Source organism: Coccinella septempunctata, chromosome X, assembly GCF_907165205.1.
Source record: "Coccinella septempunctata chromosome X, icCocSept1.1, whole genome shotgun sequence".
Classification (NCBI taxonomy): domain Eukaryota; kingdom Metazoa; phylum Arthropoda; class Insecta; order Coleoptera; family Coccinellidae; genus Coccinella; species Coccinella septempunctata.
Window position 1 is genome coordinate 18,164,599 of NC_058198.1, and position 24,907 is coordinate 18,189,505.

Below are 24,907 nucleotides of genomic sequence, written 5' to 3' on the forward strand. Positions count from 1 at the left end.
GAACCTACATGGATTTCTGCATATTCATTCATTCATTGCTGTATCCCGTTACCGGGAATAAATCTACAAAAAGAAGAAAAAAAAAAAAAAAATAAATAAATTTGAACAGACTTGTAACTTCTCAGTGCTAGTTGCGACTGTGTGCCCTCCTGTGACTAAAGAGACCCAACCGTGACCTGCAGATCCTTCCACACTCAGGGCATGGATAGTCTCCAACCAGATCTGGCCGCCGCTGTATCCTTCTCGATTCTCCATTATAACTGTGGACCAAAGACCTCCACTGTGACCTGTCTAACGCTAGTTGTTCCCAGTTATGATTAGCATTAACTGATTTTAGGGATTGATGTAGTGTATCCTTAAACCGCTTATACTGGCCTCCTGGTTTCCGGGCTCCCTCAGTGATTTCGCCGTATAGAGCTATTTTGGGGAGTCTTGTGTCCTGCATCCTCAGAATGTGGCCGCTCCATCTGAGTCGGGCCCTCGTTACTTGAGTCTCAATTGTTGTACAACTCGCGCGCTGCAAGACTTCTGCATTCGAAACTTTGTGGAACCATCTGATGTGCATTATCTGTCTTAGATGACGTTGCTGCGTCTGTTCAAGCTGTTTAATATGTCGCCTGTAGGGAGTCCAGCTTTCGCTTCCGTAAAGAAGCGTTGGGAGGACCACTGCTCTGTAAACAGCTGTCTTGGTCTTCAGATTGAGGTCGTGATTTTGGAACACTCTGTCTTTCAGCTTCCAGAATGCCCGTGATGCCGAATTGATACGGTTGTGTATTTCCGTGTCAAGGTTAGCCCTAGTGTTTATGAAGCTTCCCAAGTATTTGAACTGCTCGACCTGTTCTAGAGTTTCATTGTCCAGGCTGATATCTGTTTGAAGGCTTTCTGGCGGACTTACCAGGATTTTGGTCTTGTCAATATTGAGTCTAAGGCCTAAAGCTTCGTATATATGTTTATAGGTGTCCATCATTATCTGTAGATCCTCTGAGCTGCTAGCGATGAGTGAACAGTCGTCTGCATATTGAAGTTCCGTGATAAACTTGGTACGGGTTTTTGCTCTGAGGCGCTTCAGGTTAAACAGGCCTCCATCAAATCTGAATCTTATCCCAACACCTCTTACGGGCATGCTCATGTCAGCAATTATCGATACAGCTATGGCGAAAATATTGAACAGTAAAGGCGCTAATACGCAGCCTTGTTTTATTCCAGAGTTGGTTGAGAAATGGTCGGTTGTAGAGCCATTATGCTGTATTCTAGCGGTGTTGTTGGTATGAAGGCTTTTACACACTGCTAGGAATTTTTCGGGTACTCCAAGACGTGCCATGATTTTCCATAGCGCTCTCCGATTCACCGAGTCGAATGCCTTGCTTAAATCGATGAAGGCTGTATAAATCCTTGATTGTTGTTCACGGGCCTTTTCTTGTAGCTGTCGCAGTGTAAAAATTAGGTCCACCGTACCTCGATTTGGTCGAAAGCCGCACTGGGATTCAGGTAAAAGCTTTTCTAAGAGTGGAACCAGACGATTAGCCATAATCTTCGAGAGAATTTTACCGGCCACATTAAGCAACGATATGCCCCTGTAATTGTTGCAATTCGACGTATCGCCTTTGTTCTTATAGAGGTTGATAACTAAAGCGTCTCTGAAGTCTTGTGGCACATCTCTCTGTTCCCAGATCTTGCGGAATAGTATTAGGAGACTATTGACAATGTCCTCATCCAAGGCTTTGAATATCTCCGCCGGAATGCCGTCTAGACCAGGTGACTTATCATTTTTCATATTTTTAATCGCGCTTATGATTTCCGACATTGAGATTTCGTCATCAAGCGATGTCATCGGACTATACGCGGGGAGCAGGTCTAAAATGGATAAATCCGAGTCGTTATTTTGATTCAAGACCTGTGAGTAATGCTCCTTCCATCTTTCGAGAATTTTTCTATCATCAGTTAGAATAGCTCCATGAGCATCTCTTATAGGAAAGCTAGTTTTTCTGCTTGGACCGTAAACAGTTTTAATAGCTTCGAAAAAACGCCTGTAGTCATGGTTATCGGCGTAAGCTTGTATTTCCCTAGCTTTTTCTTTCCACCAGCTGTCCTTGATTTTTCTTATTTCTTGACGGACCTCGCGTTTTATGTTTATGAAACCTATTTGGACTGCAACATTGCCAGGCTTGTTAATTGCGGTTTTCATCGCTTTGTGTTTTGCGTCCAAAAGGGGTGCGATATAAGTTTCGCTGTCGGCAAACCAGTCTGGGGATTTTCGGGAGCTTTCTGTGCCCAGTATTTCTTTCGCTGTATTTGTAAGGGATGACTTGAAACGGAGCCAATGAGTCTCAATGTCGTCGTTATAATCCGGTGGTGATTTCTGCATATACATCAGAGTCGTTAAATCTATTCAGGGACATTCTTTCTATAGTTTTTATTTCCTCAGAAAAAACGTGTATACCATCTCCAACGTGAATGTAAATGATGAAAAAGAATTCTCTAGAAATTATTAATTTTGAAATATTGTTTGGAGCAGCGAGATTTGAAACAAACTTAAGAATTGAAATACTAATGCGCTTCAATACTTGCTTATCCAGATAGTTATTATCTGTATCGATAACTTATACTTTTCAATTGTTGATATTTTATCATTTCATAATATCAGAAACGTTTGAAAAAATGAACAGTAATATATAATAGTATATTCTTTCTGTAAGAAAAATACTCTGGACAATTATCATTTAAATTCGCATATGTTTCATAAACTCATAATTGAATTAAACACTCTATAATTTTAGGTATTTTTAGTGTTAAGCTCAAGTATCACAAAATAACAAAATATTTTATATGATCTTTTTAGGTATCATAAATAATGAATTGAACACATGCAATAAGTAAAATATCGCAGGAATTTGGACAGGTTGAAAAACAATCTCTTATGAATTCGCCAACGTTTCGGAACTATTTTGTTCCTTTCTCAAGGCTCATCATACAACTAATAAAAGTAACACTTTAAAATTGGTCATAGGAAGTTAAGGATAAATCAACAAAGAGTCCGACGTGTGTCAGTTAAATTGAACGAATGTAATACGTTGATTCCATAGAAATTTTAAGTCACAGCAATCTAATATCGAATCAGACGACGGAACGGGCAATTGGGTGGTGGGGTGCTAGGGAGGGATGGTAGAGGGGCTATATAACAGCGGAGTAGATGTACGAAGTATTCAGTTGTGAATGTGCTTCGTGCTGCAAATATTGTGTTGTGGTTTACATTTTTTAACTTTGATACTATCGAATTTTATCGTTTCATACTTAAATATTTTTTTCATTGTGGAAGACGAGATGGACAGAAAGAAGATCTTGAGAATGGGATTGGAAAAATTGAAGTCTAAACAAATTGACTTGAGGAGAACAGTTCAAAAAAGTTCCGCAGAAAAAATCCGACACTCACGCTGCAAGAAGAGAAGGTAATCAAGATGAACATAGCCAAAAGGTCGTGAAGAAAATAAATTCCGATGTTGGAGAAAAAAAGCAGTATGTGTCGAACGGAAATCTGAGAAAACGCTTGACGAGGTCTTTCATTGTGAAAGAGATTCTGAATATGACATCTATAAGAAGAAAAGAAGATCCTAATATCAAACTTTTCAATGTGAATGACTACATTGAGATTTTTAGGAAGAAGGAGAAACCTATAAAATGAAAACTTTTGTAGGATTTGTAACTCCAGCCCGCGCTCAATATTCAAAATGAAATATCAACTTCGAAAAAAATTGAAAATTGTTAGATGTAGAGAAAAGACATCAGTACTGTTTTAAGTACTATGCGTAAAAGACTGAACGCTCCTTGACCTGCGATCAAGAAATAGAAAATTCATAATATTGGAGTGCAAGTCTGATATTTGAATTTACAGCATATTCTTAATGAAACATTAATTTTGAAAACAAATAAAAATTGATAGGGGATCATAAAAGTTAACAGTTAATACTGTTTCAAGTACTATGCAAAAAAAAATCCACTGAACGCTTCTTGACCTGCAATCAAGCAATAGGTTATGTATGAATTCAGAGTGCAAGTCTGATATAATGAATCATTTATGATATAGAGTGTATTCTAAATGAAACATTAGGTTTGAAAAAAAATTAAAAATTGTTAGGTGTACTCAAAAGACAACGTTAGGTCCCGTTCCAAGTATGGTATAAAAAAAATTAAAAATTCAAAATATGACCAGATATATATACTATATATACTATAACCAGGATAATTTCCAATCCTGCTTTTTTTTGTCATTCAAGAACATCGTTTTAGGGATTCATCTACTATTTATAATAATAATGCACAGAATGCAGAAGGCGGTGTTGCTTGGGTCACTGCATATCATCAGATCCCATGAACTCTAGATGCCACTTGCAGCTCATCTCTTTTGTTAAGGGACGCTGCAAGGGCCGGACGAAGAACTTCTCCGTCGAAAGTGTGAGGGGTTTTTAAGTGAGTAGCCAAACAAGATCTCGGAGTCTCACACAACCTAGAGTGCGGACCCTCTGGGCGCCCATAAAGGGTTTTCCCCTCACACGAACGAAAAAAAAAAAAAAAAAAAAAAAAAAAAATAATAATAATAATAATACAGAGATCTCGTGGAACAAACCGGAAGACAGTAGAAGCTGAAAGATATAAAGACCATCCCTATTGTCATTTCATCTACAGGCCTGATACCGAAGAAATTACTAGAGAACTTGAGAAAACTTCAGTTGCACGAAAATATTTATAAAGTCATGCAGAAGGCGGTACTGCTCGGAACGGCGAGAACTGTACGCAAGTACATGGGGAATGCAGAGGAACACCGTCTGCTCCGACAGGAAGTGCGGGTGGAGCAGGAATCCAACCTACAGCAGGGAGCCGAGGAGCGACCCGAACCCGACCACCACCACGAGCCCGAAAACCTGGAAAGGGCTCCAACAGAGCTTAATCCTTTTGATATCTGGGATAAGTGAATTTTCCTCTGGAGAGGAGTGTGAAAGCCGCAAGGCTAAAGTCATATGTTTATTAATTCCAAGAAATTACACCAAATAAGATATAAAAATGGAATAAGTCAAAAAACATATTGAACAGGAATCAAACAGACAAAATATTAACATACCTATCTCCTACAGTACGAAATGAATTCAGATAAACTGTATGGCTCTGATTTCAAAATAAAACAATATAAAGATTTCTTAAAATCCTCATCGCAAGTGATCATTCTAATAGTTTTTGGTAGAGCATTGTACATAGATATTGCCATACATTCAACAGTTCTCTCCCTTAGTATTGTCCTATGAATAGGGGGTGTAAGGGGGAAGGATGCGTTTTATAGCCTCTCCTCTCATATGCCAACCTCACCTACTCGCGGTGCACCCTGTTCTTACGAACGAGGCTCTGGCGACCGAACATGAGCGGTATAACTCTGTTTCCCACAATTACGTAGCCTAAACATTGGCTTGAGCAGGAAATGGCTCTCTGCGTTGCTCAAGTTACGTCTCAGACCTTGTCGTCTCAGGTTACCTGTGCCACAAGATAATCTAGTCGTAGCCGCAACCAAAGTTGCACTGACAGCGTTACCAGTGCAGCTTTTGAACACCTTCTAACGCAGCTCCTACAAAAAGATGGATCAGTCGAACAGGACAAAATTCGTATCCGGAGGTAAAATACCCTCCCATTCGGATCTCCGGGGGAGGGTGCCTGAGCGAGTGAATCATCGAACAAACACCAATGAAAAGCACATAGCTTTTGCAGCATGGAACGTCAGAACCTTGCTAGACAACCGTAAGGCCGACCGACCAGAGAGGCGTACTGCCCTAATCGATAAGGAACTGCAACGAACATCCATTGCAATAGTTGCTTTAAGCGAAACACGCTTTTCGGACGAAGGTAGCTTGGTAGAACAAGCGTATACATTTTTCTGGAAAGGCTTGCCTGAAGGCGAAATCAGACAACATGGCGTAGGCTTCGCCATTAGAAACGACCTGGCCGCCAAACTTACCGAAAATCCAGTTGGTATCTCAGAACGTTTAATGACCCTACGTTTTCCTGCAGCGAATAACACGTTTGTGAACATCATTGCAGTATACGCACCCACTTTGAACTCCTCTGACAACTTAAAGGACACTTTTTACGAAACACTCGTTGCTACATTAAGTAAAATCCCAAAACGGGAACGAATAATTCTCCTTGGAGACTTCAACGCTAGAGTGGGCAGAGGTCAAGACTCAGAACTATGGCCGGGAATAATAGGGAAACACGGCACAGACAGCATCAATTCGAATGGAGAACGTCTGCTGGCTCTTTGTGCAGAACACAATCTGTGTATAACGAACACCTATTTTATTACGAGACCCAATTCAAGGGGGACCTGTCGCCACCCGCGCTCAGGGCATTGGCATACCCTCGACTATGTGATCGTGAGAAGGAAAGATCTGAAAGAGGTGTTGGTCACTAAACCCAGAGCAGATCTGGAGTGCTGGACTGATCATAGGCTGGTAATCTCGAAAATGAAAATCTCAATGCGCCCAAAATATCAACGCAAGCCGAAGTATCTAAGAGAGCGCCTTCAAATATCCAAACTACAAAACCCTTCTACAAAGGACAGATTCACAGCTGCCGTCAAAAGTAGCCTAACACCACCGGATTATAACGACGATATTGAGACTCATTGGCTCCGTTTCAAGTCATCCCTTACAAATACAGCGAAGGAAATACTGGGCACGGAACGCTCCCGAAAATCCCCAGACTGGTTTGCCGACATCGAAACTCATATCGCACCCCTTTTGGATGCAAAACACAAAGCGATGAAAACCGCAATTAACAAGCCTGGCGATGTTGCAGCCCAAATAGGTTTCATAAACATAAAACGCGAGGTCCGTCAAGAAATAAGAAAAATCAAGGACAGCTGGTGGAAAGAAAAAGCTAGAGAAATACAAGCTTACGCCGATAACCATGACTACAGGCGTTTTTTCGAAGCTATTAAAACTGTTTACGGTCCAAGCAGAAAAGCTAGCTTTCCTATAAGAGATGCTCATGGAGCTATTCTAACTGATGATAGAAAAATTCTCGAAAGATGGAAGGAGCATTACTCACAGGTCTTGAATCAAAATAACGACTCGGATTTATCCATTTTAGAACTGCTTCCCGCGTATAGTCCGATGACATCGCTTGATGACGAAATTTCAATGTCGGAAATCATAAGCGCGATTAAAAATATGAAAAATGATAAGTCCCCTGGTCTAGACGGCATTCCGGCGGAGATATTCAAAGCCTTGGATGAGGACATTGTCAATAGTCTCCTAATACTATTCCGCAAGATCTGGGAACAGGGAGATGTGCCACAAGACTTCAGAGACGCTTTAGTTATCAACCTCTATAAGAACAAAGGCGATACGTCGAATTGCAACAATTACAGGGGCATATCGTTGCTTAATGTGGCCGGTGAAATTCTCTCGAAGATTATGGCTAATCGTCTGGTTCCACTCTTAGAGAGGCTTTTACCTGAATCCCAGTGCGGCTTTCGACCAAATCGAGGTACGGTGGACCTAATTTTTACACTTCGACAGCTACAAGAAAAGGCCCGTGAACAACAATCAAGGATTTATACAGCCTTCATCGATTTAAGCAAGGCATTCGACTCGGTGAATCGGAGAGCGCTCTGGAAAATCATGGCACGTCTAGGAGTACCCGAAAAATTCCTAGCAGTGTGTAAAAGCCTTCATACCAACAACACCGCTAGAATACAGCATAATGGCTCTACAACCGACCATTTCTCAACCAACTCTGGAATAAAACAAGGCTGCGTATTAGCGCCTTTACTGTTCAATATTTTCGCCATAGCTGTATCGATAATTGCTGACATGAGCATGCCCGTAAGAGGTGTTGGGATAAGATTCAGATTTGATGGAGGCCTGTTTAACCTGAAGCGCCTCAGAGCAAAAACCCGTACCAAGTTTATCACGGAACTTCAATATGCAGACGACTGTTCACTCATCGCTAGCAGCTCAGAGGATCTACAGATAATGATGGACACCTATAAACATATATACGAAGCTTTAGGCCTTAGACTCAATATTGACAAGACCAAAATCCTGGTAAGTCCGCCAGAAAGCCTTCAAACAGATATCAGCCTGGACAATGAAACTCTAGAACAGGTTGAGCAGTTCAAATACTTGGGAAGCTTCATAAATACTAGGGCTAACCTTGACACGGAAATACACAACCGTATCAATTCGGCATCACGGGCATTCTGGAAGCTGAAGGACAGAGTGTTCCAAAATCACGACCTCAATCTGAAGACCAAGACAGCTGTTTACAGAGCAGTGGTCCTCCCAACGCTTCTTTACGGAAGCGAAAGCTGGACTCCCTACAGGCGACATATTAAACAGCTTGAACAGACGCAGCAACGTCATCTAAGACAGATAATGCACATCAGATGGTTCCACAAAGTTTCGAATGCAGAAGTCTTGCAGCGCGCGAGTTGTACAACAATTGAGACTCAAGTAACGAGGGCCCGACTCAGATGGAGCGGCCACATTCTGAGGATGCAAGACACAAGACTCCCCAAAATAGCTCTATACGGCGAACTCACTGAGGGAGCCCGGAAACCAGGAGGCCAGTATAAGCGGTTTAAGGATACACTACATCAATCCCTAAAATCAGTTAATGCTAATCATAACTGGGAACAACTAGCGTTAGACAGGTCACAGTGGAGGTCTTTGGTCCACAGTTATAGTGGAGAATCGAGAAGGATACAGCGGCGGCCAGATCTGGTTGGAGACTATCCATGCCCTGAGTGTGGAAGGATCTGCAGGTCACGATTGGGCCTCTTTAGTCACAGGAGGGCACACAGTCGCAACTAGCACTAAGAAGTTACAAGTCTGTTCGAATTTTTTTTTTTTTTCTTCTTCTTCTTTTTGTAGATTCATTCCCGGTAACGGGATACAGCAATGAATGAATTATAAGGAAACATTCTTCTCGTGTTATTAACATTTTTGTAATCCTCAAAATAATGAATTCGTTTTCTAAAAAAAAGTAAGAGCCTATATACATATAATCCATAGACAGTGAGTATATTATTTTTTTCGAAATTTCCTCTACATGATTCTCTATAACTCAAACGTAACATAGTACGCAATGCCCTTTTTTGAACAACGAAAATATTTTCCACATTTGATGAACTACCCCAAAAAATTATTCCATATGAAAGTATGGAATGAAAATTTGCAAAATAGACAAGTTTGAGCACATCGAAATTCACTTGACCAATTAACATAAATAATGTGTAACATGCAGAGCTCAATCTGGTCTTAAGTTGTTCTGTATGAGGTCCCCACTTTAATTGACTGTCAAGAACTATACCCAAAAATTTCACATTATCTTCAACCACAACAGAGCTATCAAGAATATCCACAGTTTCAGGAAAATCTAATTTGGAATTATCACTATGAAAAATCATACATTTAGTCTTCTCAATGTTCAGGACAAGTTTATAATTACATAACCAAGTTTTTACCGAGTTAACCATCATCATTGCTGTATCCCGTTACCGGGAATGAATCTACAAAAAAAAAAAAAAAAAAAAAAAAAAAAAAAAAAAAAAAAAAAAAAAAAAAAAAAAAAAAACCACAATATTGCAAACATCAACAGCGTATGGAATACATGACGATCGGGTCAAAATATTTGTATCATCTGCAAATAATCTCATTGAGGTAGTATCCTGGGACGGCATTGTAGACTTAACTGAAAGAGCATGATTTGTTTCAATGCTTTTAGTCAAAACAGCTGGTGATTTTACTTCAGTCCGAGATGAGGGTATACTCTTCATCATCCTCTCAATTAGAGGTTCACATTCACTTTTGATCGCCTTAGGTAGAGAATTAACATAAATTATGAACAATAAAGGACCAACAATACTACCCTGAGGAAGTCCTAAAATTGTTTCAATTTCATCCGAGACAAAGGTTTCACCATCAGCCTCCAGAACTACCCGTTGTTTTCTGGACTTCAAATAGCTCTCTATGAGTTTGAGTTGACTATCTCTGATATCACAATTATCGAGTACTTCCAAAAGCTTCCGATGATCAACACAGAAAGCCTTCGAAAGGTCCAAAAACAGTGCCATAGGAATTTATCCTTGCTCCAGAGCAAGAACAATGTCATTTATGAGCTCAAAAATAGCGGTTTCAATATTTTTATTTTTAACAAAACCATGTTGACATCCAGAAATAACATTGAATTTACGAAAAAAATTGGACATTCTATTGCTTAAAATCTTTTCAAAAACTTTAGAAAATGAAGAGAGGATGCTTATGGGCCTATAGTTGTTAAGGTCATCTTTGCTACCTTTTTTATGTAGGGGTTTGACTATAGTAATCTTCAGATTATCCGGAAAAATACCCTCCGTGAAAGAACGATTGATTATAAAAGTTAATGGTTCAATGATAAAGTCTATCGATGCTTTTATCACTTTCCTCGGTATCTCATCATGGCCCCATGATGTATTGGTTTTCAAAGATTTCACAACTTGTACAATTTCGTCCTGCGTAATATCAAACATGAAAAAAGAATTATCAAGTTTGCTCTGAGAATTAGGGATAATAGATCATATTTCTTCGGAAATTGATGAATGGGGACCTGGAAAGTATCTTCATCACCTCCAGACTGAATATTTACGCTCCAATAAGGAGGATTAGGCAATTTGACATCTTTCACATACCGAAGAGACAAACCAATAGCGCTATGAACTCTCCTGTTCATAGAATGCTCAGTCAATGTAACAGCTTTAAAGAAGTAATTGACCCATTTTTTCTCAGCACAATTTCTGTCAAGTCAAGGCTAAAGAATTATTTCATCACATCTTACCATTGATCGCGGTATTCTGACTTTCGGCCCACATGGATGATGTATACTGTTGTGGTGGTTTTTTCTTTTTATATTGAATACGTAATTTTAATTCTCCAGCATTTTTTTTTGCTTTTTCTAAGGTACTTCTATTTTTTTTTTTTTAAATCTAAATTGTGACCATTTTTTGGGTATTTAATTACCTGTATGTGTCCTGATTAACAATAAACAATAAACAATAGATCTGGTTAAACCTTCAGTTAATTTAACTGGAATATTTGCAAAAAATGTATTGAACCGATTTGCCAGAGCTGAGTGGTCGCTTTGACCAAGAGATACCTCGTTATGAACTTTATTCTTGGTTAGAGAATTAATAATCCTCCACGAAGCTTTGGATTTATTTTCAGAATTTACAATAATCTCGTTGAAATATTCTCTTTTCGTTGTGGTCAAAAGAAAATCATATCTCCTTTTAGTGGACCTATAGACATCCCTGAATTCTGGTTTACAGAATGATATAACATAAAGTTTGTCTAGGGTATCTTTCGGTTTTTCAATTTCGGGAGTTTGTCTAAAAACACCAGGAGAAACCAGTCGAATAGCAACTTTAGGAAAACACAGCTCAAAAATTTCCGAAAAACGTTGGTGGAAAACATTCCAAAGTTGACTAGGATCAAGTTTGCTGCCGTAAACACCATCCCATTCCATCAGTGACAGTTCCCGTGAAAACCTCTCAATTGATTTGTCATTTATAATTCTTTTCTTTACAAATTTATTCTTCATTTTGTCACCGCAAATCAATGTGGAGATAAACTTCAATCCTGAATGATCTGAGATGTGGTACTCAACTACATTAGTATTACCGCTAAGGGAGGTGAACACATTGTCTATACAAGAGCCAGACACAGGACGTGTTGGCTTAAAATTTGTAATTCTGACATTGAAATTCTCCAACAAAGACAGAAATTCTCTAACATCAGAAGAAGAAGACAGAATATCTAGGTTAAAATCTCCTATCAGAATATAGTCAGATGTCTCCGACAAGCAACGCTCAAAAATTTCTCTTAGGCATTCGAGGAACTGTACAACATAGGCTAATGGCGGGGTATTAGGCCTATAGATACAAATAATAAGCATTTTACAGTTTTCCATATACAAACTGGCAGCACAACATTCAATGACATTAGGAATACTTAGTGAATTATAATCTTGCCTATCAGTACACTTCAGATCTTCCTTGCAGTAAATTGCAGTTCCACCATGTCTTCCTTTCAAACGGCAAAAACTCATTTCTCTTGACAAAAGCAAAGGGGATTTATTTGTAAAAAAAAACCAGAACAATATCATGGAAACCAAAAAAGTGCCATAACTGATCTACGGGACTACTATTTCTTGATAAGCAAAAAAAACCCTATTCAAAACCATTGACGTATTGAAGTATACAGTAAAATATTTGTCACTTTGACTAGGTGACAGGTACAGAATAACACAGGTACAGTATAACCAATACAATAAACCATCCCTCAACGTTTCCGCCCGCAACGGACCGATTTGGTCATAATTACTACCTGCGAAAACAAGGAATTGTTTAGCATGAACTTTGAAGTATTTTGAAATAAGATATTTGATTGTTGATGCATTCTTCGGAAATATTGCAATTAATTATCGATTTATGTTCGAACCCCAGCATCTCAAAATAGAACTTTTTCTATAAAACGGCCTTTTCAAAATCATTTTGAATATTTTCGATAGCCGGATCAGCATAGAAATCATAAAATATCTAATCTAAACAGCAAATGAAGTTGGACGGCCAAAAACTTGCATAAGTTTGACTATGTCTAATTTCGACATTATTTTGGCGATATTTTATATTCACTTTACTGAATGTCACTTGCATTGGTTATTTTTTTTTTTAATATCTTCTTTTCGTACTGGGCGTGAATATGATTTCCGATTTTCGTCTTAAATTTTGGAGATAGTGAGGTCTTACAAATGTTTTAGTGTGACTTTCGGACTAATATCAAGTTATTTCCGTATAATTCCCCATTTTGAAAAACGATAATTTGGACACTTATTATTCAAAAATTTTATTCAAAATTTGCCGACGTTTCGGAGAAGCATTTCTCCTTTCTCAAGGCTGTGGGAAACAAGTAAACATTAACGTTTAACATAGGAGACGAAAGCCATGACAAAGCACTCACCTTATTTTATTCTATTTAAAGAAGAAATTTTTGAATCGTCAAACATGAGAAAAATAAGTTGGACATTCGCCAGATATTGTCACAAAATTGTTGATCTAGAAAGATTTTTTGTTGAGTTCTGTTACATGGGTAAATTTGAAGACTATTATAAGAGTCGAGGTTAAAAAGGGGACTAACACAGAATACATTTTCTTTTTCTTTTTTTCTCTGGGTTAGTGGTATGTCACAGCTGTCAACGCCATCTATGCTAAGATAAAACAAACAGAACATTGCACAAAGTTGTTAACAAACCGAGCAAAACTACATGTTAGCTATGAGGCTATGGTACACCGAGCTTAAGTCTTGCGTGTCCTCTCTAAAATTCACCGTGCACTGTCTTTGTATGTATCATTTCACTAATGAGTCTTCTATTATAGCCTGATTCTTTGTCCAATATGGAAACATTCGAGAAGTCAAAACTATGTGAATTCACTATTGCATGTGTGGCTAGTGCTGTCCTCTGTGTACTTTTATCCCTCTTGTTTACGTCATTTTGGTGTTGTCTGATTCTGTCCTGGAGCAACTGCTTGGTTTGGCTCACATTACATCTCTCGCAGTCACCACACGGAATCTTGTATATCACCTCTGATTGTTTTAGGATGGGGGTGTCGTCTTTGAGCTTGGTGAAGAATCTCTTCTTTACATTGATCTTATTGTAAAAGGCAGCTGTCACATTGTGCTCCCGAAACACCCTGTTTATCTGGTATGACAGCCCAGGATACATAACCAGTCTTGTGAACCTCCTAACACTGTTATCATTACTGGCTGAAGGCTCTTCCAATCCCGGTGTGACATACTCCCGTTGTTGTTTTCTTTTGTACTCGTTAATTATGGTCTTGATGTAGTGAAGTGGATAGTTGTTCCTTCGTAATATTTTCGTGACCTTATCTAAATTTTGTGGTATGAACCTCTCATTGCTGAGTGATACAGCTCTGTTGACCAGATTGAACGCCACATTTCTCTTTTGGCTATAACTGTGGTTAGACAAGTAGTTAATACATCTGCCCGAATGTGTGGGCTTGGTATACCAGTTGGTGATAAGTTTATGGTTTTCCCATACAATAAGTAGGTCCAAAAATGGAATGCTGCAATCTTTTTCCATTTCAAGGGTGAATCTTATTTTCTGATGATAGGAATTGAACACACTTACTATTGTTTCTATCTGTGATTTCGGTACAAGAAGAAGTGTATCGTCCACATACAACATACAACTTTATTAACGGAATTGCGAAATTCAACCTAGATACTACATAACGGAATAGAGCGTGCATGACTATATCAGCAAATGATGGGCTCTCCGGTGCGCCCATCGCTGTGCCATCCCTCTGTTTAAAAAATCTTCCACAGAATACGAAATAGCCCCCATCAAAACACAAGTCAACCAGCTGCAGGAACTCCTGTTTTTCAAGGACTGTAAAATTTCTAATGTAGTGCCAGCTCTGTGTCAACGCTGTCTTCACCAAACTTTTAGGAATGTTCGTTAACAAAGATACCACGTCCAGAGATATGAGCACATAATCATCTGGTACCTCGATCAGTCTCAGCTCCTCCACCAAAGTATGCGAGTTCTTGACATTATATACTGACGTGGAAAGAACACCATTAAGGATGGTGTGTATGTATCTTCCTATCTTATGAGTGGGTGAATTGATACAACTAACTATAGGTCTGAGTTTTAACCCTTCTTTGTGTGTTTTCCTGAGAAAATAGATCTTGGGGGAGACGCTATTGTGAGAAATAAGTGATTTATAATCGGCCTCTGATATCTTTCCATCACTTTTTAGAATTTTCAAAAATTTGTTCACTCTGTCCTGCAACCTCTTGGTGGGGTCAACAGTCACTATTAGGTACGTCATCTCATCACTCAACATATTTTCGGCTTCATTCATGTACTCGTCTTTGTACATCAATACAGTACTGTTGCCCTTATCTGATGCGCAAATAATAATCTCTGGATGGTCTCTAACAAATTTCGTTGTGGCAGAGTAGTGCCCTGCTAGGGGGTCACTTCGTTGTCCTCTATTTCTTAAAAAATTATTGATTATTCCCACACACCTAGCTCTAATTGAGTTTCTTTCAACCTCACTATCGGTAATGTTCTGGGTGAAATGTTCTATGTCCTTAATGAGCTCCAACTTAGGTATCTGCTTAGGGATAATACCATGCTTAGGGCCCAAACTTAGAGTGGATTTTACTTCCTGGGGTATATCAACAGTTGTATAGTTAATGATAAAAGTATCAGACTCCATGATGGTAAATGGCTGTACCTGTGCCCCCTCCAATCTACTCAGCTTTCTGACATTTCTAGACTTTGTTTCATGAAAAGTGGAAAGAAAAACACTCTCCGCCAAATTCCTAACACCGATGAATGTTGTAGGATCCAACAAACTCTGCAAGACCTGGATGACCACTTTTATGGAGTTTTCGGTTCTTGTCTTCTTCCACAGTGAAATCTTGATCTCAATATTAAGAATAGACTTGCGAAATCTGTTCATACACTTTTCAACCAACTTCGTGTAGGGATGCTCCTCTATCTGCAAGGTGTGAACCTGCCTTATATTACCGATTATATGTTCGGGAAAAACATGCCTCCCTCTACATTGTAACAAGAAAACAACTCTATTTTTTAACGATGCCAGTTTTTTGTTCAAGTTCACAAAGGCTTTACATCTACGGCAAACGTCCCCATCATATATCTCCCTGATGTTGTGGAATATTCCCCCCGGTGACATATTAATAGTATTTGCATCCATGTTCATCAAACTGAAGAAAGATAGCAGGAATTTGGACACTTATTATTCAAAAATTTTATTCAAAATTTGCCGACGTTTCGGAGAAGCATTTCTCCTTTCTCAAGGCTGTGGGAAACAAGTAAACATTAACGTTTAACATAGGAGACGAAAGCCATGACAAAGCACTCACCCTATTTTATTCTATTTAAAGAAGAAATTTTTGAATCGTCAAACATGAGAAAAATAAGTTGGACATTCGCCAGATATTGTCACAAAATTGTTGATCTAGAAAGATTTTTTGTTGAGTTCTGTTACATGGGTAAATTTGAAGACTATTATAAGAGTCGAGGTTAAAAAGGGGACTAACACAGAATACATTTTCTTTTTCTTTTTTTCTCTGGGTTAGTGGTATGTCACAGCTGTCACACCATCTATGCTAAGATAAAACAAACAGAACATTGCACAAAGTTGTTAACAAACCGAGCAAAACTACATGTTAGCTATGAGGCTATGGTACACCGAGCTTAAGTCTTGCGTGTCCTCTCTAAAATTCACCGTGCACTGTCTTTGTATGTGTATCATTTCACTAATGAGTCTTCTATTATAGCCTGATTCTTTGTCCCGAAAAATTACTAGCAGTGTGTAAAAGCCTTCATACCAACAACACCGCTAGAATACAGCATAATGGCTCTACAACCGACCATTTCTCAACCAACTCTGGAATAAAACAAGGCTGCGTATTAGCGCCTTTACTGTTCAATATTTTCGCCATAGCTGTATCGATAATTGCTGACATAAGCATGCCCGTAAGAGGTGTTGGGATAAGATTCAGATTTGATGGAGGCCTGTTTAACCTGAAGCGCCTCAGAGCAAAAACCCGTACCAAGTTTATCACGGAACTTCAATATGCAGACGACTGTTCACTCATCGCTAGCAGCTCAGAGGATCTACAGATAATGATGGACACCTATAAACATATATACGAAGCTTTAGGCCTTAGACTCAATATTGACAAGACCAAAATCCTGGTAAGTCCGCCAGAAAGCCTTCAAACAGACATCAGCCTGGACAATGAAACTCTAGAACAGGTCGAGCAGTTCAAATACTTGGGAAGCTTCATAAATACTAGGGCTAACCTTGACACGGAAATACACAACCGTATCCATTCGGCATCACGGACATTCTGGAAGCTGAAGGACAGAGTGTTCCAAAATCACGACCTCAATCTGAAGACCAAGACAGCTGTTTACAGAGCAGTGGTCCTCCCAACGCTTCTTTACGGAAGCGAAAGCTGGACTCCCTACAGGCGACATATTAAACAGCTTGAACAGACGCAGCAACGTCATCTAAGACAGATAATGCACATCAGATGGTTCCACAAAGTTTCGAATGCAGAAGTCTTGCAGCGCGCGAGTTGTACAACAATTGAGACTCAAGTAACGAGTGCCCGACTCAGATGGAGCGGCCACATTCTGAGGATGCAAGACACAAGACTCCCCAAAATAGCTCTATACGGCGAATTCACTGAGGGAGCCCGGAAACCAGGAGGCCAGTATAAGCGGTTTAAGGATACACTACATCAATCCCTAAAATCAGTTAATGCTAATCATAACTGGGAACAACTAGCGTTAGACAGGTCACAGTGGAGGTCTTTGGTCCACAGTTATAATGGAGAATCGAGAAGGATACAGCGGCGGCCAGATCTGGTTGGAGACTATCCATGCCCTGAGTGTGGAAGGATCTGCAGGTCACGGTTGGGTCTCTTTAGTCACAGGAGGGCACACAGTCGCAACTAGACCTAAGAGGTTACAAGTCTGTTCGAATTTTTTTTTCTTCTTCTTTTTGTAGATTTATTCCCGGTAACGGGATACAGCAATGATGAATGAATGATTCTTTGTCCAATATGGAAACATTCGAGAAGTCAAAACTATGTGAATTCACTATTGCATGTGTGGCTAGTGCTGTCCTCTGTGTACTTTTATCCCTCTTGTTTACGTCATTTTGGTGTTGTCTGATTCTGTCCTGGAGCAACTGCTTGGTTTGGCCCACATAACATCTCTCGCTGTCACCACACGGAATCTTGTATATCACCTCTGATTGTTTTAGGATGGGGGTGTCGTCTTTGAGCTTGGTGAAGAATCTCTTCTTTACATTGATCTTATTGTAAAAGGCAGCTGTCACATTGTGCTCCCGAAACACCCTGTTTATCTGGTATGACAGCCCAGGATACATAACCAGTCTTGTGAACCTCCTAACTTTGTTATCATTACTGGCTGAAGGCTCTTCCAATCCCGGTGTGACATACTCCCGTTGTCGTTTTCTTTTGTACTCGTTAATTATGGTCTTGATGTAGTGAAGTGGATAGTTGTTCCTTCGTAATATTTTCGTGACCTTATCTAAATTTTGTGGTATGAACCTCTCATTGCTGAGTGATACAGCTCTGTTGACCAGATTGAACGCCACATTTCTCTTTTGGCTATAACTGTGGTTAGACAAGTAGTTAATACATCTGCCCGAATGTGTGGGCTTGGTATACCAGTTGGTGATAAGTTTATTGTTTTCCCTTACAATAAGTAGGTCCAAAAATGGAATGCTGCAATCTTTTTCCATTTCAAGGGTGAATCTTATTTTCTGATGATAGGAATTGAACACACTTACTGTTGTTTCTATCTGTGATTTCGGTACAAGAAGAAGTGTATCGTCCACATACAACTTTATTAACGGAATTGCGAAATTCAACCTAGATACTACATAACGGAATAGAGCGTGCATGACTATATCATCAAATGATGGGCTCTCCGGTGCGCCCATCGCTGTGCCATCCCTTTGTTTAAAAAATCTTCCACAGAATACGAAATAGCCCCCATCAAAACACAAGTCAACCAGCTGCAGGAACTCCTGTTTTTCAAGGACTGTAAAATTTCTAATGTAGTGCCAGCTCTGTGTCAACGCTGTCTTCACCAAACTTTTAGGAATGTTCGTAAACAAAGATACCACGTCCAGAGATATGAGCACATAATCATCTGGTACCTCGATCAGTCTCAGCTCCTCCACCAAAGTATGCGAGTTCTTGACATTATATACTGACGTGGAAAGAACACCATTAAGGATGGTGTGTATGTATCTTCCTATCTTATGAGTGGGTGAATTGATACAACTAACTATAGGTCTGAGTTTTAACCCTTCTTTGTGTGTTTTCCTGAGAAAATAGATCTTGGGGGAGACGCTATTGTGAGAAATAAGTGATTTATAATCGGCCTCTGATATCTTTCCATCACTTTTTAGAATTTTCAAAAATTTGTTCACTCTGTCCTGCAACCTCTTGGTGGGGTCAACAGTCACTATTAGGTACGTCATCTCATCACTCAACATATTTTCGGCTTCATTCATGTACTCGTCTTTGTACATCAATACAGTACTGTTGCCCTTATCTGATGCGCAAATAATAATCTCTGGATGGTCTCTAACAAATTTCGTTGTGGCAGAGTAGTACCCTGCTAGGGGGTCACTTCGTTGTCCTCTATTTCTTAAAAAATTATTGATTATTCACACACACCTAGCTCTAATTGAGTTTTTTTCAACCTCACTATCGGTAATGTTCTGGGTGAAATGTTCTATGTCCTTAATGAGCTCCAACTTAGGTACCTGCTTAGGGATAATACCATGCTTAGGGCCCAAACTTAGAGTGGATTTTACCTCCTGGGGTATATCAACAGTTGTATAGTTCATGATAAAAGTATCAGACTCCATGATGGTAAAGGGCTGTACCTGTGCCCCCTCCAATCTACTCAGCTTTCTGACATTTCTAGACTTTGTTTCATGAAAAGTGGAAAGAAAAACACTCTCCGCCAAATTCCTAACACCGATGAATGTTGTAGGATCCAACAAACTCTGCAAGACCTGGATGACCACTTTTATGGAGTTTTCGGTTCTTGTCTTCTTCCACAGTGAAATCTTGATCTCAATATTAAGAATAGACTTGCGAAATCTGTTCATACACTTTTCAACCAACTTCGTGTTGGGATGCTCCTCTATTTGCAAGGTGTGAACCTGCCTTATATTACCGATTATATGTTCGGGAAAAAGATGCCTCCCTCTACATTGTAACAAGAAAACAACTCTATTTTTTAACGATGCCAGTTTTTTGTTCAAGTTCACAAAGTCTTTACATCTACGGCAAACGTCCCCACCATATATCTCCCTGATGTTGTGGAATATTCCCCCCGGTGACATATTAATAGTATTTGCATTCATGTTCATCAAACTGAAGAAAGATAGCAGGAATTTGGACACTTATTATTCAAAAATTTTATTCAAAATTTGCCGACGTTTCGGAGAAGCATTTCTCCTTTCTCAAGGCTGTGGGAAACAAGTAAACATTAACGTTTAACATAGGAGACGAAAGCCATGACAAAGCACTCACCTTATTTTATTCTATTCAAAGAAGAAACTTTTGAATCGTCAAACATGAAAAAAATAAGTTGGACATTCGCCAGATATTGTCACAAAATTGTTGATCTAGAAAGATTTTTTGTTGAGTTCTGTTACATGGGTAAATTTGAAGACTATTATAAGAGTCGAGGTTAAAAAGGGGACTAACACAGAATACATTTTCTTTTTCTTTTTTTCTATGGGTTAGTGGTATGTCACAGCTGTCAACGCCATCTATGCTAAGATAAAACAAACAGAACATTGCACAAAGTTGTTAACAAACCGAGCAAAACTACATGTTAGCTATGAGGCTATGGTACACCGAGCTTAAGTCTTGCGTGTCCTCTCTAAAATTCACCGTGCACTGTCTTTGTATGTGTATCATTTCACTAATGAGTCTTCTATTATAGCCTGATTCTTTGTCCAATATGGAAACATTCGAGAAGTCAAAACTATGTGAATTCACCATTGCATGTGTGGCTAGTGCTGTCCTCTGTGTACTTTTATCCCTCTTGTTTACGTCATTTTGGTGTTGTCTGATTCTGTCCTGGAGCAACTGCTTGGACTTTAATTTTTTTTTTTGGGGTTACACCGATACCCACTTCGAACTTAAGTGAATAGGTTAGCCAACGATTAACTTACCGGGTCGGACTTAGAACTTAAACAGATTGTGAAAGACATACCGAGTTTGAAAGATTGGTGCGTTCTGAATCGGACTTAGTTGAATATAATATGTCGAACATGGATGTAAACCGGTTACTCAGTGATGAACTTACATACGAATTACAACTGAGAGGACAATCGATACCGGGTACTGTGATGACTAAACGGAGTCTGCTACGACAAGTACTTCAATCTAATGAACCTCTACTACCCCCAAAATCATTGAATCCCGCCTCGGAGATTGAGATTTGCCAAAATAAACTCACCGATTTGGTGGAATCCCTTCAGAACTTCAAGCATGAGAATGCAGCTAACGAATTTTCGCGGATTTACACCAGATTAATACACATTCAAGGAAGGCTGGACTTTATTGTCACTGCAGACACAACACAGTTACAACTAGTTGGACAAATGAAGGCAACTACAGATAAGGCGTTGGAAACACTGGAGGAGCTGCGTAAGAAGAGCAATCGTGAACAGCAGCAGACATCCAACCGGGATCAGAAGTCTCTTTTGGATGTGGAGGTGCCCAGTTCACCTGGAGTGTCACCGATCCAACCGGAACGGATTTCAAGGATCCGGGAGTTATCGCTTATCGACTTGGAAGATGGTGTCGATCCTCCTGTAACAGCCGATGTCTCACGTACTGGCACACCTGTAAGGAATCCAACATTAGAAGAGGTCATGAATGAGACAAGACAGACATGTAGAGCATTGCTGCGACAGTTACCAGCGATACCTCTCACACAGTCACAGGACTGTGGGACAACAACACCTGAGGGTCCGACACAGGGTAGATGGATAGATGGAATAATCAGATTGCTTCTATCAGTTCAAGAGTCTTCTGTATCTTGCATCAACTCCGACTTTTAAAGAACTTCTTGCCCTTCGAAACCAGGAAAACATTATTCTTCTCTCTCGTACTTCCTATACTCGATTATGCTGACGTAGCCTATATGGGTCTCACAAACACACAGCTGATTAAACTGGAGCGGTTACAAAATGCAGGTGTACGATTTGTCTACAACTTAAGGAAATTTGATCATATAAGTCAATTCAGGCAAAATATGGGATTGCTACCCATCAAACAACGTCGAATTTGGCATCTTCTTTTACTGGGGTTCAAGGTGTTGAGGTCCCGCGAGCCTGAATACCTGTATGATGGTCTTAGTCTTCTGGGAGATGGGGTCCGTCAGACAAGGGCACTCTATAACTTGACCTTGAGGATACCACTCCACTCGACTAATGTTTGCTCGAATAGCTTCACAGTTCTGTTTCCCCGGCTCTGGAATCGCCTCCCTCCGGATATCGTTCGGAAGGTAACTTACCTTTCATTTAGGTTTTTCCTCAGGAGATATTTAAGTGCTTCACACATCACACTTACTTGATACCCATGTTTAATATGGTCCCTTTCTTCGGCGACGTCTATCCTTCTCCCTCCCATTCCCCTTTCTCCCTATTTTGGAGCAGGTTGAACTGAATTTAAGTTAGGTCAGGTATTCTTGTTTTTAGATATAAGTTTCTTTAATAGATTATTTCTGGTTGGCAGGAAGAAATTGCATGGCGATATGTCCACCTTTTGCACAATTCTATAAAAATGTATGAAACTTGTTTTAATGCAATAAAGAGTTCAATAATAATAATAATAATAATTTCCGTATAATTCCCCATTTTGAAAAACGATAGCAGAATATTCCGTATCCAGGAATACCTTGTCAATTTTGGGCATAGTAAGGATAGGCTGGATCATAATTCGACTAAAATAGAGGTTTTCATTTAAACAAATTTTTTTCGATGAAAGTACGAAACGAAAGAATTTTTTGGTGGATATGCTGTTAAAAATACATTATGACTTCGACAACAATTCCTGAATGTTGCACCATTCTATCGTTAAAGCATACTGAAAGCTGGAAATCTTGGAAAATTCAATGTCATGTCACCAGAGTCACATGTTACTCGATGGGGAATCCATGCCGTTTTTTAAGACACCAAGTTTTTAGCTCTTATAATATGAGAATATTTCATTTTAATTATTTATTTATTTATTTATTTATTTATTTATTTATTTAATTATTTATTTATTTATTTATTCATTGAAAAACAATATTTACGACATAGAAACGGTTGATGGAAAAGTTGATTTTCTCACCTCTAATATAATAACTCTATTAGATCTACATGCTCCATTCAAAACATTCAAAATTTCTAAAAATTATTCACCTTGGCTAACCGATACTTTGCGGGATATGATCAAGACCAGAAACCAGTTACTATCTAAATTTAAGAGATTTCCGACTGGAATATGTACAAACAGCTGAGAAATATTATCACTGCGGCTGTCAAAAAAGAAAAAAAGGCTTATTATAGCGAGTACATTAATTACAGCGGAAATCCCAAAACTACTTGGACACATCTGAAGAAAATGGGTATTGTTCAGCAAAAAAATAAAGTGCTCAGCGCTTCTCTTGCCGATGTTGACCGTATTAATGAACATTTCATTAACTCTGTTCCTGACCTGTCCCCCGATGACGATCTATTGTCTTTTTATGCTGACCGAGATAACTGTTCTGCTTCTTGCTTATTCAGGTTCCGTACTGTTGATGAGATTGAAGTTTTGGAATCCATCAAATCAATCAAGAGTAAAGCTGTTGGTTATGATGGCATAAATATAATTAGCTCTCATAATATGAAAATACTTCATTTTAATTATTTATTTATTTATTTATTTATTTATTTATTTATTTATTTATTCATTATTATATACTCAAAATTTTTCGGTTTTCCGGTTAAGACATTGAAAATGAAATTCATGAAGTAGATAGTAGTGCTCCGTATAATTAGGGTGAAAATAAAAAATAACGATTCTGTACTTATATATAGGAACCTACATGGATTTCTGCATATACATCAGAGTCGTTAAATCTATTCAGGGACATTCTTTCTATAGTTTTTATTTCCTCAGGAAAAACGTGTATACCATCTACAACGTGAATGTAAATGATGAAAAAGAATTCTCTAGAAATTATTAATTTTGAAATATTGTTTGGAGCAGCGAGATTTCAAACAAACTTAAGAATTGAAATACTAATGCGCTTCAATACTTGCTTATCCAGATAGTTATTATCTGTATCGATAACTTATACTTTTCAATTGTTGATATTTTATCATTTCATAATATCAGAAACGTTTGAGAAAATAAACAGTAATATAGTATATTCTTTCTGTAAGAAAAATAATCTGGACAATTATCATATAAATTCTCATATGTTTCATAAACTCATAATTTTATAAAACACTCTATAATTTCAGGTATTTTTAGTGTTAGGCTCAAGTATCACAAAATAACAAATTATTTTATACGTTCTTTTTAGGTATCATAAATAATGGATTGAACACAATAAGTAAAATATCGCAGGAATTTGGACAGGTTGAAAAACAATCTCTTATGAATTCGCCAACGTATCGGAACTATTTTGTTCCTTTCTCAAGGCTCATCATACAACTAAATAATAAATAAAAGTCTAGAAATGTCAGAAAGCTGAGTAGATTGGAGGGGGCACAGGTACAGCCCTTTACCATCATGGAGTCTGATACTTTTATCATGAAACTATACAACTGTTGATATACCCCAGGAGGTAAAATCCACTCTAAGTTTGGGCCCTAAGCATGGTATTATCCCTAAGCAGATACCTAAGTTGGAGCTCATTAAGGACATAGAACATTTCACCCAGAACATTACCGATAGTGAGGTTGAAAGAAACTCAATTAGAGCTAGGTGTGTGGGAATAATCAATAATTTTTTAAGAAATAGAGGACAACGAAGTGACCCCCTAGCAGGGCACTACTCTGCCACAACGAAATTTGTTAGAGACCATCCAGAGATTATTATTTGCGCATCAGATAAGAGCAACAGTACTGTATTGATGTACAAAGACGAGTACATGAATGAAGCCGAAAATATGTTGAGTGATGAGATGACGTACCTAATAGTGACTGTTGACC